We start from the raw sequence: 15,018 nt of genomic DNA, 5'->3' as shown, positions 1-15,018 counted from the left end.
CAAATAGAATTTTTTCATATGAAGTGTGTACCAGTATCTTGCTGCTAGACTTTAATGTATTTTGTGATGCAATTAACACCACTGGGATAAAGCATACAGCATTTACCAAAAAGTCAAGAGATAATTCTTTACATAGTGAGTTTAGAACATGGAATATTTTGCTACAGGGAGTCATTGAGGAAGAGGCCACTACATTGCTGAAATGGAAATGAGATAAATATTTGAAACAACACATCAAACTATTAGGAGAATGCCGGGCAGTGTGATTAGTTCTATAACACAGAAGCAAAATACAGCAGAAGCTCGAGACCTGAAATTTTTTTTTAAAAATCAGAAAATGCAGGAAATTTACAGACCTGAAAATGTTAACTCTGTTTTTTTCTCTCCACAGATGTTGCGTGCTTAGATAGGCATTGTTCTATTGAACAACGAAGACAGACAAGGTGGGCTGAATAAGAAACTTCTGTGCTGCAAATTTCTATGGTGCAGATAATTGCAGAAACGTAGACAACCTTCAGAACTACAAATATGTTTAACCCTCAATTATGCTAAATTTAATATTTAATTACAAAAAACTTACATGACAATGGTAATTGGAGAGTAAAAATACACAAATCAGTGAAAATAGCGACACAGGTTAACCAGGCAAAAACGGAAAACCAAGCACCAGGGTTTATTTCCAGAGGGGTAAAACTGAAAATGAAGTTATACTAAATAAGTTTCAAATCTTGGTTAGACCACACCTAGAATGTGCCATATAGTTCTTATCACCATATTATAAAAAAGATAGAGGCACTGGAGAGGGTGCAACAAAAAGATTTACAAGGATTATAGAAGAAATGCAGCAACATACCTATTGGGAGAGGTTTAACAGGCTAGATCTCCGCACCTGAAAAGAAACTACTGAAGGAGAGGCCTTAAAATTGAAAAGGATTTTGAAAGAGAACACGCAGGGAAAATGTTTCCATTTGTGGGGAAGACCAAAACTACGGACTATCAACATAGGATAGTCCCAAGAAATCAAATAGGACATTCAGAAGACATTTTTTTGCCCAGAGTGGTGAAAATGTGGAATACGCTATCACAGGAGATTACTGAAACAAATAGAATAGGTGCATTTAAGGGAAAAGCTAGAAAAGCAATTGAGGGAAAATAGACGGTGACACTGATAGTGTTAGATGAGGAAAGGCAGGAGGAAACTTAAGTGGAGCATAAATGTCGGATGGACTGGTTGTCAAATGGTCGGTTTTAGTGGTCCATTTCTGTGCCGTATATCCTATGTAAATACGTGCTCTGAAAAAGCAAATGAACACTGGTCAAGATGGACCACTGAATGTGCTACATTCGCTTTTGCATTCCTACCCAGGTATTCCACTCAATAAATCCATTCTAGTTTTTGTTCAAACAATAAAATCATCCACTCTGTTGCAACATGAGGCTTTTGACTTTCAAAAACAACTTCTGCATGATTCAAGCTCGTGATTTTAAAGACATCGTCCAAAAACATTCACAGATCATATATGATTTTGAAAAATTCTCCCTTTTTTATATAAAAACCTCTTGATAATGCCACAGTACAATTCCAAAGGTGTCATGGCTATCCATTACATGCAACTCTGACCCAACAATATTTCACAACGGGTAGCAGATGTCTTGTAGTTGTCAATTACAAAAATGTTACAGTGCAGGAAGCCATTCAGCCAATCAAGTCTGCACCAGCTCTCCACAAGACCATTCTCCTGCCTTCTCCCTGTAACCTTGCACATTCTTCCTTTTCAGATAATAGTGTAATTCCTTTTTGAATGCTTCAATTGAAACTGCCTCCACCACACTCAGGCAGTGCATTCCAGAATTTTACCATTCGCTGCGTGAAAAAGCTTTTCCTCATGTCGCTTTTGTTTCTATTACCAATTTCTTTAAATCTGTGCCCTTTCATTCTTGATCCTTTCACGAATGGGAGTAATTTCTCTCCATCTAATCTGTTGCAAGAAAGACTTAGGCTTTCAATAACAACCTCTGTGTGTCAAGCTCAAGTGATTTTAAACAGCAAGTTTTACCGTGGATCATGGTGTACAAGGCAATCCAATTTCTTCAGCTCCAAAAATCACGTTTCTCCAAATACTTGGCATATAATGTGAACACCCACCCCCCCCTTTTTTCAGCTATACTCACATTGGTAGCCAGTCTCAATTTCACACCCCACAATTTTACTTAACTGCGCCTTCTAACTGGATGCAAAGGATCAAGTCTAACTGGATGCAAAGGATCAAGACCACCCATACCAGAAATTCACTCAGCATATAAATGAACATTCATTTTTGGAGGGATATTTTTCAAGGGTTCTTTCATGAACGTGTACTTGTGATGTTATACTTTTTGTAAAATGCTAATCTTCCTTTTTAAATGGACACAAGAAGCCTTAAAGTTGGTTGCCAAAAGTCACCTGACCTTTTCCACTGCAATGTCTATTTTCCCTCAATTGTTTTTCTAGCTTTTCCCTTAAATCCAGCAATTCTATTTGTTTCAGTAACCCCCTGTGATAGCGTATTCCACATTTTCACCACTCTGGGCAAAAAAAATTCTTCTGAATGTCCTATTTGATTTCTTGGGACTGTCCTATGTTGATAGTCCCCGTAGTTTTGGTCTTCTCCACAAATGGAAACATTTTCCCCTGTGTGTTCTCTTTCAAAATACTTTTCAATTTTAAGGCCTCTCCTTCAGTAGTTTCTTTTCAGACACGGAGATCTAGCTTGTTCAACCTCTCCCAATAGGTATGTTGCTGCATTTCTTCTATAATCCTTGTAAATCTTTTGTTGCACCCTCTCCAGTGCCTCTGTATCTTTTTTATAATATGGTGATAAGAACTATATGGCACATTCTAGGTGTGGTCTAACCAAGTGGACTGCAGGCAGACATTTATTTCCATCAGTGTAAACAGAAACACATTGCTGCTTCCCAGGAAATATCTCTTTCTTATCCCCTCAAAACTGAGCAAATGGGTCCCATTGAAGTTAATAGCTGAGACCATTAAAAGGTTAATTAACTCAACTAAAAAAACAAAGCCCCACAGGCTAACCCAATACCTAATACGGAAGCATGATTCAACAGTTGGGAATAGCAGCCATTTTAAATTTTGGAACAGTATAAAATCTGGTTGTGAACAGCTACTTTGGTGTGCAGGACAATCTTAAACAACATGAGAGACAGACTTTGAAACAGAAACCTTTTCTCAAAAGGGACAGACAGAGGAAACAGGCACTTTAACTCACTCCCAGGACGACTTCTCCTGATTGAGCCCACCTTCAAAGGCAAACTCCAACTCTTCAACTACAGAAATCCTCGCAGCTGCGAAACCGAATCTCGAGTTTCGAATTCTTTACTTTGGAAAGAAGGATTTGAATCAAGGGGGCAACAACAATATCTCACAGAGACTGTGTTTTTGTAATAAATTAACCTTTTTATTATGTTTACGAATAATATTCATCTGCTGGGTTATTTTTAAATTGAACCATTCATAAATGTGTGGGGCAACATAGACACACAAATTCTTAGCTCACAGACCACTTGAAGGAAACCCTTTTAACTGGTCATGACACTTCAAAGATCAAATTGTACATTGATATTTATGGCAATATATTGACAAATAATTTTACTGTTCTTATAGAATCATTTCACTGTATTACATTAAGTAACAAACAACTAATACAACCCATTTTTCCTGCACATTTCAAGGTTATTAAGCTTGATTTCCATCATGAGGCGATGGGTCTGCGAAAGTTCCAACTTTGAGAAGCAAATGGGCTTTATCATTAAACTATTTGGCTGTGTTGGGCTGCATGCACACATCTCTGTCCTCATCTTCTAGTTGTTAATTATCCAACCAAGCTGACACAATGCTACCCATTCAAAATAACCTGTAAGTAGCATTCTAATCTCAACATTCAACAGTGCTTCACTACCTTTGATTTCGTCTGGAGTGTGGAGGCTGGCTTATCTGTAAGTCTAGATTTGAAGATACTTTCATGTTATCTGTAAGGACTTCAAAGGTGATCACGTCACAAGGACGTTTTAGCTTGACTTACAAATAGAACAGTCTGATAGGAAAATGGTCACCAGCAATGGTCAATAATTTAACAGGAGGCATAATAACCAAGTCCAATCATGTTTTCACCAATACCACACTTGCACATCTTCTAGTTGGATCTTAGTTAGTGGACAGAAAATTGTGGGAGATATGTTTTCCCTATTAAGAAGGGCTAACTACTTAATATTTTATTAAAAAGGCAAAAAACAAAAGATTAAATAAAAAGTTAAAGTTTGATCACATAATAGTAATTAGTTAATGAAAATACACAAATTACAGGAATTCTGATACAATTGCAAAACAAATTAGAACTTAGAACATAGGCCAACAGTCAAAATAACCCTGCCTGGCAATTTGCAGCAACACTGGCAAACCATGGAAATGTGATTTTGCTATATAGAAACATGCAGCTCTTCAGCAAGAGACATGGTGGCACAAGAGACACGGAAGGAAAAAATTAATTTCCAACGTGCAAATTAAATTCAGTACTGAACAGCCATCTAAAATGATGAATTTGTTATTAATACTAATAAAAATTTACTGTAGACTCCTTCAAGAAATAAAACTACAAAGTAATTTATACTAATTAGACACTTACATTAATAAATGCCAAATTGGAAAAAAAGCCTTTAACCTAACCTCAAGATACATTCTTAATAACCATAAGGATTTCCATACCCTGTATTTTTGACATGTACATTCAATAGTACCAATGATTGAAAATATTGCCCTGATGCACTGCAATATTCCATCACTATGAACAAACACGATATGACAAAAATAGGCAGATCACTGAAATTATCTTGTAATTAGTACAAAACAACCACAAGTAATGCACAATGACCCAGAAAACATGAACTGCCCGGTAGAGTCAAAAATCTTTTATTATACAGGAAAATAACTCGAGGCAGATGGTGCAAATCAAATTATTTCACAGTATGATTTCCTACAAAAAATACAACTTGAATTAGGAAATAAAGTAGGTTCTGGGATTTTTAATTTTATTTTGATACTATTCAGATTTTGAAAAGCATTGTATATTTTCTAACCATCTAATATGTCTGAAAAAAATGAGAACCTTTATTGCAATCAACCTCTAAAAATAATGGGATTATCTGGTAAAAAGGCCTTTCAGCCCACGTTGACGTTTTGAAAGAGAACCAATTAATCTTAGTACAAAATACTGCCAATGCTATAGACTAGAAGTAAAAACAGAAAATGCTGGAAATACTCAGCAAATCTGGCAGCCTCTGTGAAGACTTAACTTTTCAGAATCATAGAAACCCTACAGTGCAGAAGGAGGCCATTCGGCCCATCGAGTCTGCACTGACTATAATCCCACCCAGCCCCTACCCCCATATCCCGACATATTTACCCGCTAATCCCTCTAACCTACGCATCTCTGGACTCTAAGGGGCAATTTTTAGCATGGCCAATCAACCTAACCCGCACATTTCAGGTCTATGACAAGGTCTCACATAACAGGCTACTATGTAAAGTTAAAGCTTTGGGATTGCAAGTCTTGAGATGGATAGAAAGCTGGTTAGCAGATAGGAAGCAAAGAGTTAGCATAAATGGATCTTTTTCTAACTGGCAGTCAGTGACTAGTGGGATTCCGCATGGATCTGTGCTAGGACCCCGATTGTTCACATTATATATTAATGATTTGGAAGAGGGAACAGAATGTATTATCTCCAAATTTACAGATGATACAAAGTTGGGTGGGAGGGTGAGCTGTGAAGAGGATGTAGAGATGTCGCAGCGTGATTTGGACAGGCTGAGTGTGTAGGCACCTGCATAGCAGCTGCAGCATAATGTGGATAATTGTGAGGTTATCTACTTTGGTAGCAATAATAGGAAGACAGATTATTACTTGAATGGGTGCAAGTTGAGAGGGGTGGATACTCAACGAGACTTTGGGATCCTTGTGCATCAGTCGCTGAAAGTGAGTGCGTAGGCACAGCAGGCGGTAAAGAAGGCAAATGGTATGTTGGCCTGCATAGCGAGAGGATTTGAGTATAAGGATAGGGATGTTTTGTTGCAATTGTATAGAGCGTTGGTGAGGCCACACCTGGAGTATTGTGCGCGGTTTTGGCGTTTGTATTTGAGGAAGGATGACCTTGCTATAGAGGGAGTACAGCGAAGGTTTACCAGGCTGATTCCTGGGGTGACAGGTCTGTCATATGAAGAGAGACCAAGTCGGTTAGAATTATATTCACTGGAGTTTAGAAGAGTGAGAGGGGATCTCATAGAAACTTTTAAAATTCTAACAGGGTTAGACGGTAGATTCAGAAAGAATGTTCCCAATGGTGGGGGAGACCAGAACTAGGCGTCATAGTTTGAGGATAAGGGGTAAACCTTTTAGAACTGAGGTGAGGAGACATTTCTTCATCACCCAGAGTGGTGAACGTGTGGAATTCACTACCACAGAAAGTAGTGGAGACAGAAACGTTGTATGATTTCAAGAAGAAATTAGATATAGTTCTTGGGGCTAAAGGGATCAAGGGATATGAGGGGGGGGGGGGGAGGGGGTAGTGGTGGCAGGATCAGGATATTGAATTTGATGATCAGCCATGCTTAATATGGGAAGGAAAAGGGGGGGATCGGGATATTAAATCTGATGATCAGTCATGCATAAAATGAATGGCGGAGCAGGCTCGAAGGGCCGAATGGCCTAATCCTGCTTCTAGTTTCTATGTTATTTCATGAGAACTGAGAGTATATACATTTGGAGGCAGTACAGTGAAAGTTCACCAGACTGTTCCCTAGGATCAGTTTAATATATAATAGGTCCATTCAAAAGTCTGATGGTAGTAGGGAAGAAGCTGTTCTTGAGTCAGTTGGTATGTGTTCTCAGACTTTTGTATCTTTTTCCCGATGCAAGAAACCAAAAGAGTATATCCGGGGTCCTTGATTATGCTGGCTGCTTTTCCGAAGATGTGTGAAGTGTAGACGGAGTCAATGAATGGGAGGTTGGTTTGCGTGATGGACTGGGCTATGTTCACAACCCTTTGTAGTTTGTGACCTTGGTCAGAGCAGGAGCCATACCAAGCAGTGATACGTCTGTAAAAGATGCTTTCTATGGTGCATCTGTAAAAATTTGTGAGTGTTGTAGCGGACATGCCAAATTTCCTTAGCCTCCCGAGAAAGTAGAGGCATTGGTGGGCTTTTTTCACTATAACGTCAGTGTGGAGAGATCAGGCGATCTGAACACCTAGAAACTTGAAGCACTTGACCATTTCCACTTCATCACTGTTGATGTAGACAGGGACATGTCCTCCACTATACTTTCTGAAGTATCTCCTTTATTTTACTGTTATTGAGGTAGATTATTGTCATTGCACCATTTCACCAGATTCCATCTCTTTCCTGCACTGTGTCTCGTCATTGTTTGAGATCCGACCCACAACAGCCATCAGCAAGCATGAAAATCACGTTGGAAGGGAATTTGGCCATACTGTCAGAGGTGTATAAGGAATATAGTAAGAGGCTGAGGACACAGCCTTGCTGGGCACCAGTGTTGAGGATAATCATGGAGGAGGTGTTGTTGCCTATTGTTAATGATTGCAGTCTGTGGGTTAGGAAGTCTAGGATCCAGTCGCAGAGGGAAGAGCCGACCCCGAGGCCATGGAGTTTGCAGATGGGTTTCATAGGAATAATGGTGTTGAAGGCTGAACTGTAGTCAATAAATAGGAGTCTGACATAAGTGTCCTTGTTATCCAGGTATTCCAGGATTGAGTGAAGGTCAGAAGGGGTTTGACAGTGCCGACACTGAAAGACTGTTTCCTCTCCGATTTGATTTATTATTGTCACATATATTGGTATACAGTGAAAAGTATTGCTTCTTGCGTTTCTTACTGACAAAGGATACCATTCATAGAGGAGGAAAGGAGAGGGTGCAGAATGTAGTGTTACAGTCATAGCTAAGGTGTAGTGAAAGATCAACTTAATATAAGGTAGGTCCATTCAAAAGTCTGATGGCAGCAGGGAAGAACCTGTTCTTGAGTCAGCTCATACTTAACCTCAGACTTTTGTATCTTTTTGCCGATGGGAGAAGGTGGAAGAAAGTATGTCCGGGGTGCATGAGGTCCTTGATTATGCTGGATAAAAGCAAATTACTAAGGATGCTGGAATCTGAAACCAAAAGAGAAAATGCTGGAAAATCTCAGCAGTGCTGGCAGCACCTGTAAGGAGAGAGAAGAGCTGATGTTTCGAGTCCAGATGACCCTTTGTCAAAGCTCCAAGCTTTGATAAAGGGTCATCTGTACTTGAAACGTCAGCTCTTTTCTCTCCTTACAGATGCTGCCAGACCTGCTGAGATTTTTCAGCATTTTCTCTTTTGGGTCCTTGATTATGCTGGGTGCTTTTCCAAGGCAGCAGGAAGTACAGACAGAGTCAATGGATGGAAGGCTGGTTTGCATTATGGACTGGGCCCTTTGTAGTTTCTTGCAGTCTTGATCAGAGCAGGAGCCATACCAAGCTGTGATACATTCAGAAAGAATGCTTTCTATGGTGCATCTGTAAAAGTTGGAGAGAGTCATAGCAGATCTGCTGAATTACCTTAGCCACCTGAGCAAGTAAAGGCGTTGGTGGGCTCTGGAACACAAAGCAATCTCAGGATAAGGGACCAATCATTTGGGACTGAGATGAGGAGAAGGGTTGTGAATCTTTGGAACTTTCTATCCTAGAGGGTTGTGATGTTCCATCACTTAATATATTTAAGGCCGAGATAAACCGATGTTCCATCTCTCAGGGAATCAAGGGATTTGTCAGGAAAATGGAGTTGGAGCCAAAGATCAGTCATGTTCATGCTGAATAGCAGGGCAGACTCAATTGGTCTACCGCTGCTCCCATTTCTTATGTTCTTATGCATGGACATGACATGTTTTAAACATGGCAGAGAAAGTGGAGAGAAGGAGAAGAACAAAAGGGAAGGGTTGTGGTAGGGTCAAAGGCAGCAAAGATTAAATGACAAAACAAATGAAGGTACAAGGTAAGATGAGATGGTAATGAGACAAGGAGCAAAAGATGTATCAAGAGTAGTTGTGAGTGGGAAAAACAAAATCATCACCAATAGCTGCAATCCAAAATCAAAAACAAACACAAGGAAAGAAAAAAATGGGGGCAGTGGTTATGATCTGAAACTGTTGAATGTAATGTTGAATCCTGAAGGCTGTAACATACTATCTTCATAAACTAAAGGAACAGAATCTCATCTTTCTCAGCATTAGACAGGGTCAAGTTGACAAATTTATCATAATCTGTCCCCCCAATTTTTTGGATGGTAGCTGTTGACTGTTTTTACCATGTACACCTCCTCTAGATAAATCTTTTATTTCTTCACTTGTCTTATGAAATCTCATGCCATCGAGTCAAATATGGGCAAGAAAACCTCCTGCTGATTACCACGTACCATCCCCCCTCAGCTGATGAATGACTACTCTTCCAGGTTGAACACCACTTGGAGGAAAAGCTGAGGGTGGCAAGGGCACAAAATGTACTCTGAGTGGGGGACTTCCAACATGGCTCGGTAACATGGCATCACTAACAGAGTTGGCTGAGTCCCAAGGACATAGCTGCTAGACTGGATCTGCAGCAGGTGGTGAAAGAAGTAACAAGACGGAAAAACATACTTGACCTCATCATCACCAACCTTCCTACCACAGATGTATCTGTCCATGAAGCACTGGTAGGAGTGACCACCACACAGTCCTTGTGGAAACAAAGTCCCATGTTGAGGACACCCTCCATCATGTTGTGTGGCACTACCACCATGCTAATTGGGATAAATTTTGAACATGTCTAAAAACTCAAGACTGGGCAACCAAGAAGTGCTGTGGGCTATCAGCAGCAACAGAATTGTACTCAACCACAATCTGTAACTTCATTACTCAGCATATCCCCGACTGTATCATCATCACCAAGCTGAGGAATCACCCCTGGCTCAATGAAGAGTGCAGGAGGGTAAGCCTGGAGCAGCACCAGGAATATCTAAAAATAAGTTGTCAACCTGGTGAAGCTACAACACAGAACTACTTACATGCCAAACAGCATAAGCAGCAAGTAACAGACAGTTAAGCAATTCCACAACCAACGGATTAGATCCAAGCTCTGCAGTCCTGCCACATCCAATCGTGAATGATGGTGGACTCTTACACTACTCACTGGAAAAGGCGACTCCACAAAAATCGCCATCCTCAATGATGGGGGAGTCCAGCACATTACTGCAAAACATATGGCTGAAACATTTGCAATTATTTTCAGACAGAAGTGCCGATTCAATGATCCATCCCAGCCTCCTCTGGAGATCCCCAGCATCACAGGTACCAATCTTCAGCCAATTCAATTCATCCCATGTGATATCAAGAAACAGCTGAAGGTACTGGATATTGCAAAGGTTACGAGCACTGACAATATTCTGGCAACAGTACTGAAGACTTCTGCTCCAGAAATTGCCACACTTCTAGCCAAGCTGTTCCAGTACAGCTAACACCACAGGCGTCTACCAGCAATGTGGAAAATTGCCCAGGGATGTCTTGTACACACAAAGCAGGACAAATCCAACCCAACCAATTACCATTCCACCAATCTACTCTTGATCATCAGTACAATGATGGAGGAGGTCAGCAAAGGTGCTTCCAACCAGCACTTGCTCACTGACGCTCGGTGTGGGTTGCACCATAGCCACTCAACTCCTGACTCTATTACAGCTTTGGTTCAAACTTTTTACAAAAGAGCTGAATTCCAGAGGTGAGGTTAGAGTGACTGCCCTTGACATCAAGGCAGCATTTGACCAAATATAGCATTAAGAAGCTCTAGCAAAACTGGAGTCAATGGGAATCAGGGGAAAACATCCACTGGTTGAGAGTCATGTCTAGCACAAAGGAACTGGTTGTTGGAGGTCAAGCATCTCATTTCGAGAACATAATTGGAGAAACTCCTCAAGTTGGTATCCTAGACCCAACCATCTTCAATTGCTTCATCAATGATCTTCCTTCCATCATAAAGTCAGAGTGGGGATGTTCACAGATGATGACACAATGTTCAGCACCATTCACAACTCCTCAGATATTGAAGTGGTCTGTATCTAAATGCAGAAAGACCTGAACAATATCCAGACTTAGGTTGACAAGTGGCAAGTAACATTCGTGCCACCCAAGTGCCATGCAATGACCATCACCAACAAGCGAGGATCTAACCATCTCCCATTGACATTCGATGGCTGAATTGTTCACTAGCAGCTGCCTGGGATTTACCATTGACCAGAAACTGACTTGGACCAGCCATACAAATACCATGGCTACAAGGGCAGGTCAGAGGCTAGGAATCCTGTGGTTAGTAACTTACTTCCTAACTCCTCAAAGCCTTTCCACTGTCTACAAGGCACAATGATGTGGAGATGCCAGCGTTGGACTGGGGTGAACACAGTAAGAAGTCTCACAAGGCACAAGTCAGGAGTGCGATGGCATACTCTCCACTTGCTTAATTGTGTGAAGTTCTGACAATGCTCAAGAAGCTCAGCACCATCCAGGACAAAGCAGCCTGCTTGATTGGCAGCCCTTCCACAAACATTCACTCCCTCTACCACTGATGCACAGTGACAGCAGTGTTCACCAGGTACAATGTAGGAACACACCAAGGTTCCTTAGACAGCACCTTCCAAACTCACAACTACTACCATCTAGAATGACAAGGGCAGCAGACACATGGGAACAGCACCAACTGGAAATTCCAAGCCACTCACCATCCTGACTTGGAAACATACCACCACTCCTTCACAGTCACTGGCTTAAAATCCTGGAATTTCCTTTCTAACAGCACTGTAGGTGTATCTACATCATATGTACTGCACAGGTGCCAGGAGACAGCTCACCACCACCTTCTCATAGGCAATTAGGTATGGACAATAAATGCTGGCCTAGCCAGCAATACCCACATCCCATGAATGATTTTTTAAAAAAATGACTATTGCCTTTTTCCTTCTGCCCTTTTGTAATATAATCTTTCCTACCTTCTTCCCTATCACAGATCTTCCTTTTTTCCTCATGATTATAAACAGTAACCTATAAGTACTCCTAGTTCTGGTAAAGGGTCATCAACCTCGAATGTTAACCCTCTTTTTCTCTTCACAGATGCAGCCAGGCCCAAATACTTTCAGCACTTTCTGGTTTTATTTCCAATTAGTTCTACTCCCGTGCTCTTTTCTGATAGCCTTGCAATTTTTTTCCTTTTTCAGCTACATTGTCTCCATCATTTACACTATCCCACTGCCCCCAGATATTTATTTATATTAGATAAACGGCATTAACCATGAAAACCGACATCAATTATACAGGCATTACATAAACAATGTGCACCAACTATTCTGGGTACTTCAAACAGCTGTTTACACTTTATTAAAGTGAGGTAACCCCACATTGCCTTTAAAACTCCTGTGATTCTTGTCATGAACGCATAACAAAGAAAGACACCTTTCATTTCAGCTGCCTGAAACACTATTTATCTGCTGTAGTGGGAAACTCACCAGAGGTGAAACTGACCAGACTCCTGCGTACTTCAGCCCATTCATCTCTTCATAGTTTGTGAAAAGCTTCCACATTGCATAGCTTATCAGTAGCAACTAATATTTTTACATAAATATTATTAAAACACAGAAGAAAATAAATTGAAAGTGACTGACATGCCTAATTAGTGAGTTTTGGGAGATATTGTCCAAACAGGTTAAAAACTGCATTTATAAAAGCATGCAGAAAAAAATATAAATGCCTTACACATTCCTTGTGAACAATTATCATGATTAATTGTTTTATTTTGTAGTAGCTAGAAGCAGAAGACCTTGTTTTATTGGTCACTGCATGTAGCAGGCAAACCACATTCATATGAATCCACTATCAGAAGTGGCGGTGACTGTATATCCCTTTGAAAAATTTTCTTCCACTAAATTTTCAGACAGTTATGTTTTTCAATGCATAACAGTTCACTGTGTGGGAAGAAAATCTCATCTCCCTTCAGGTTCTTTCATTAACTATCTTAATTCTGTGTCCTCTCATTACTGATCCTCCTGTCAGTGAAATCAGTTCATTCTCAGATATTCTATCAAAATTTCCCATAACTTTTGTTCATCTCTAATTAAATCTCCCAATGACTTCCTCTGCTCTAAGGAGAACAACCCCAGCTTCTCTAGTTTAACTGAAGTCCTTCAACATGCTATGATTCTGGTAAATTTCCTTTGCACCCTCTCAAGGCTTCAATGTCCTTGAGTTGGAAACTCAATTAACAATCTCCAGCTTTGAAAAGTTGGCATAATGCTTTCAAACACAAAATCCAGAAAGGTGCTTCTGTGTACAACATGAAGAGATTCACCATTGCTATTGAAAGTTTCATGGCCAAAGGATTTGCATATAACCTACCTACAGTATCACCATTATCCAGTATCATAGAGTAACATTACACTTGGTAATATTGATACATGATGCTATACAACTGCAAAGCACAATATTGCTCATGAGGGGCCATTACATTTAAATTGCAGTTACAATGCCTACAACCAGCAAATTGCTCAATGAATGTTCTCTACCATATCCTGTTATATGCTATAGAGCATAACCGGAATGCAATATGATAATGCACTGCCAACTTCCATCAGGTTGCAGGAACAAAAGGTAAATTTGTTTTATAACTATGATACACAAATACTATCAAAGTACTGTAACTTAATTTCTACACTCCAGGTTAAGCTGAAATCGCACTTTAGATAGTTAAGTTTTAAACTATTCATTTCAGTTAGAGTAACTCAGTTGACATAAACTTCACTTCTTTGAAGGGAGATTTATTTTTGTTATGTGTCCCATGTTTCAAAACAAAGCTCTACTGAGGAAAATGAATTGGCATTGGAGAGATTATTTGCTTATACAAAAACGTTTTGCATATACTTTGGGCATGTTAATTTCAAACTGCAGCTGTATCCCAGTAAATGTATTTATTTCACTTCCTTTCGAAATTTCACTGGATTCGTGTTGATTTAACCCTCAAAATCATTTCCTTACTCAGAGCAATTACAACCAAGGGAGAAATGAAAAGGGGGAGGGGTGAAAGTTTATTTTCTTCCAGTTTATGTTGACATCCCACCCCCTCTACCTGTGCAAGTCAATGTCGTCTTCAATAAATCAAGGCCTCATCATTCACCGAGAAATAACATGAAGTCATTGGCCGTTGGAAGCAAGCAGGACCTCAGATCTTCAGAGCTCACCTCAGGTTTTACTCGACCTCAGTAAAAGCCTTTAGTTCTAGGCCTGACAATGTCATGGGGCGTTCGGGGCCTGAGAATGTGTGATAGCCCCTCTCACCCCCTGGGGAGCCAGGCCCCCCCTGAGGCAGCAGGTGATGTTGTTTGTTTACCTGGTCCGCCGCACGGACTCCGCCTCCTCCAACCCCGTCCCAGTGACAGGCGACTGCAGCCCCGCGCCGCTGCCACGAGCCAGCCAACCGGCACCGCGCCTGCGCACTCCCCCCCCCCGGCAGCCGGCGCCGCGCCTGCGCACTCCCGCCGGGCAGCCGGCACCGCGCCCGCGCACCCGCGCCGGACAACCGGCCCAACGCCTGCAATCCAGCCGCACGACGGGGACAGAGTCTGCGCGGCGCAGCGCCGCCACGTGCAAGGGAATCAGAGAAACAACTGGGGATAATATCTACAAGTGTGGAGATGCCCGCGTTGGACTGGGGTAAACACAGTAAGAAGTCTCACAACACCAGGTTAAAGTCCAACAGGTTTATTTGGTAGCACAAGCCACTAGCTTTCGGAACGCTGCTCCTTCATTAGGTGAATGGGATTTCAGTTCACAAACGGGGCATATAAAGACACAAACTCAATTTACAAAATTTGCAGAATCGCCGAGCAGAGACTGATAGCCAAGTTCCGCACACATGAGGATGGC

The 15,018-nt window shown here is 41.0% G+C and overlaps 1 protein-coding gene across 7 annotated transcripts in view; it reads right to left on the bottom strand.

Moving 5' to 3' along the window:
• The window catches only part of tbc1d5 (TBC1 domain family, member 5), a 494,311-nt gene extending 479,708 nt beyond the window's left edge, over positions 1 to 14,603 (bottom strand). For 5 of the 7 annotated variants that reach the window (XM_078235915.1, XM_078235905.1, XM_078235953.1 and 2 more), the window contains exon 1: positions 14,483 to 14,603. The gene's annotated coding sequence lies outside the window, so the exon portion shown is untranslated. Of the gene's footprint in view, positions 1 to 3,269; positions 3,370 to 14,221 lie in introns of those variants that run through there. The other 2 variants (XM_078235925.1, XM_078235934.1) reach the window with 2 other exon arrangements.
• Between the last annotated feature and the right edge of the window lie 415 nt (positions 14,604 to 15,018).

The sequence above is a fragment of the Mustelus asterias genome, chromosome 2 (genome assembly GCF_964213995.1).
Source record: "Mustelus asterias chromosome 2, sMusAst1.hap1.1, whole genome shotgun sequence".
NCBI lineage: Eukaryota > Metazoa > Chordata > Chondrichthyes > Carcharhiniformes > Triakidae > Mustelus > Mustelus asterias.
This window is presented reverse-complemented; position numbering and strand designations above follow the sequence as displayed.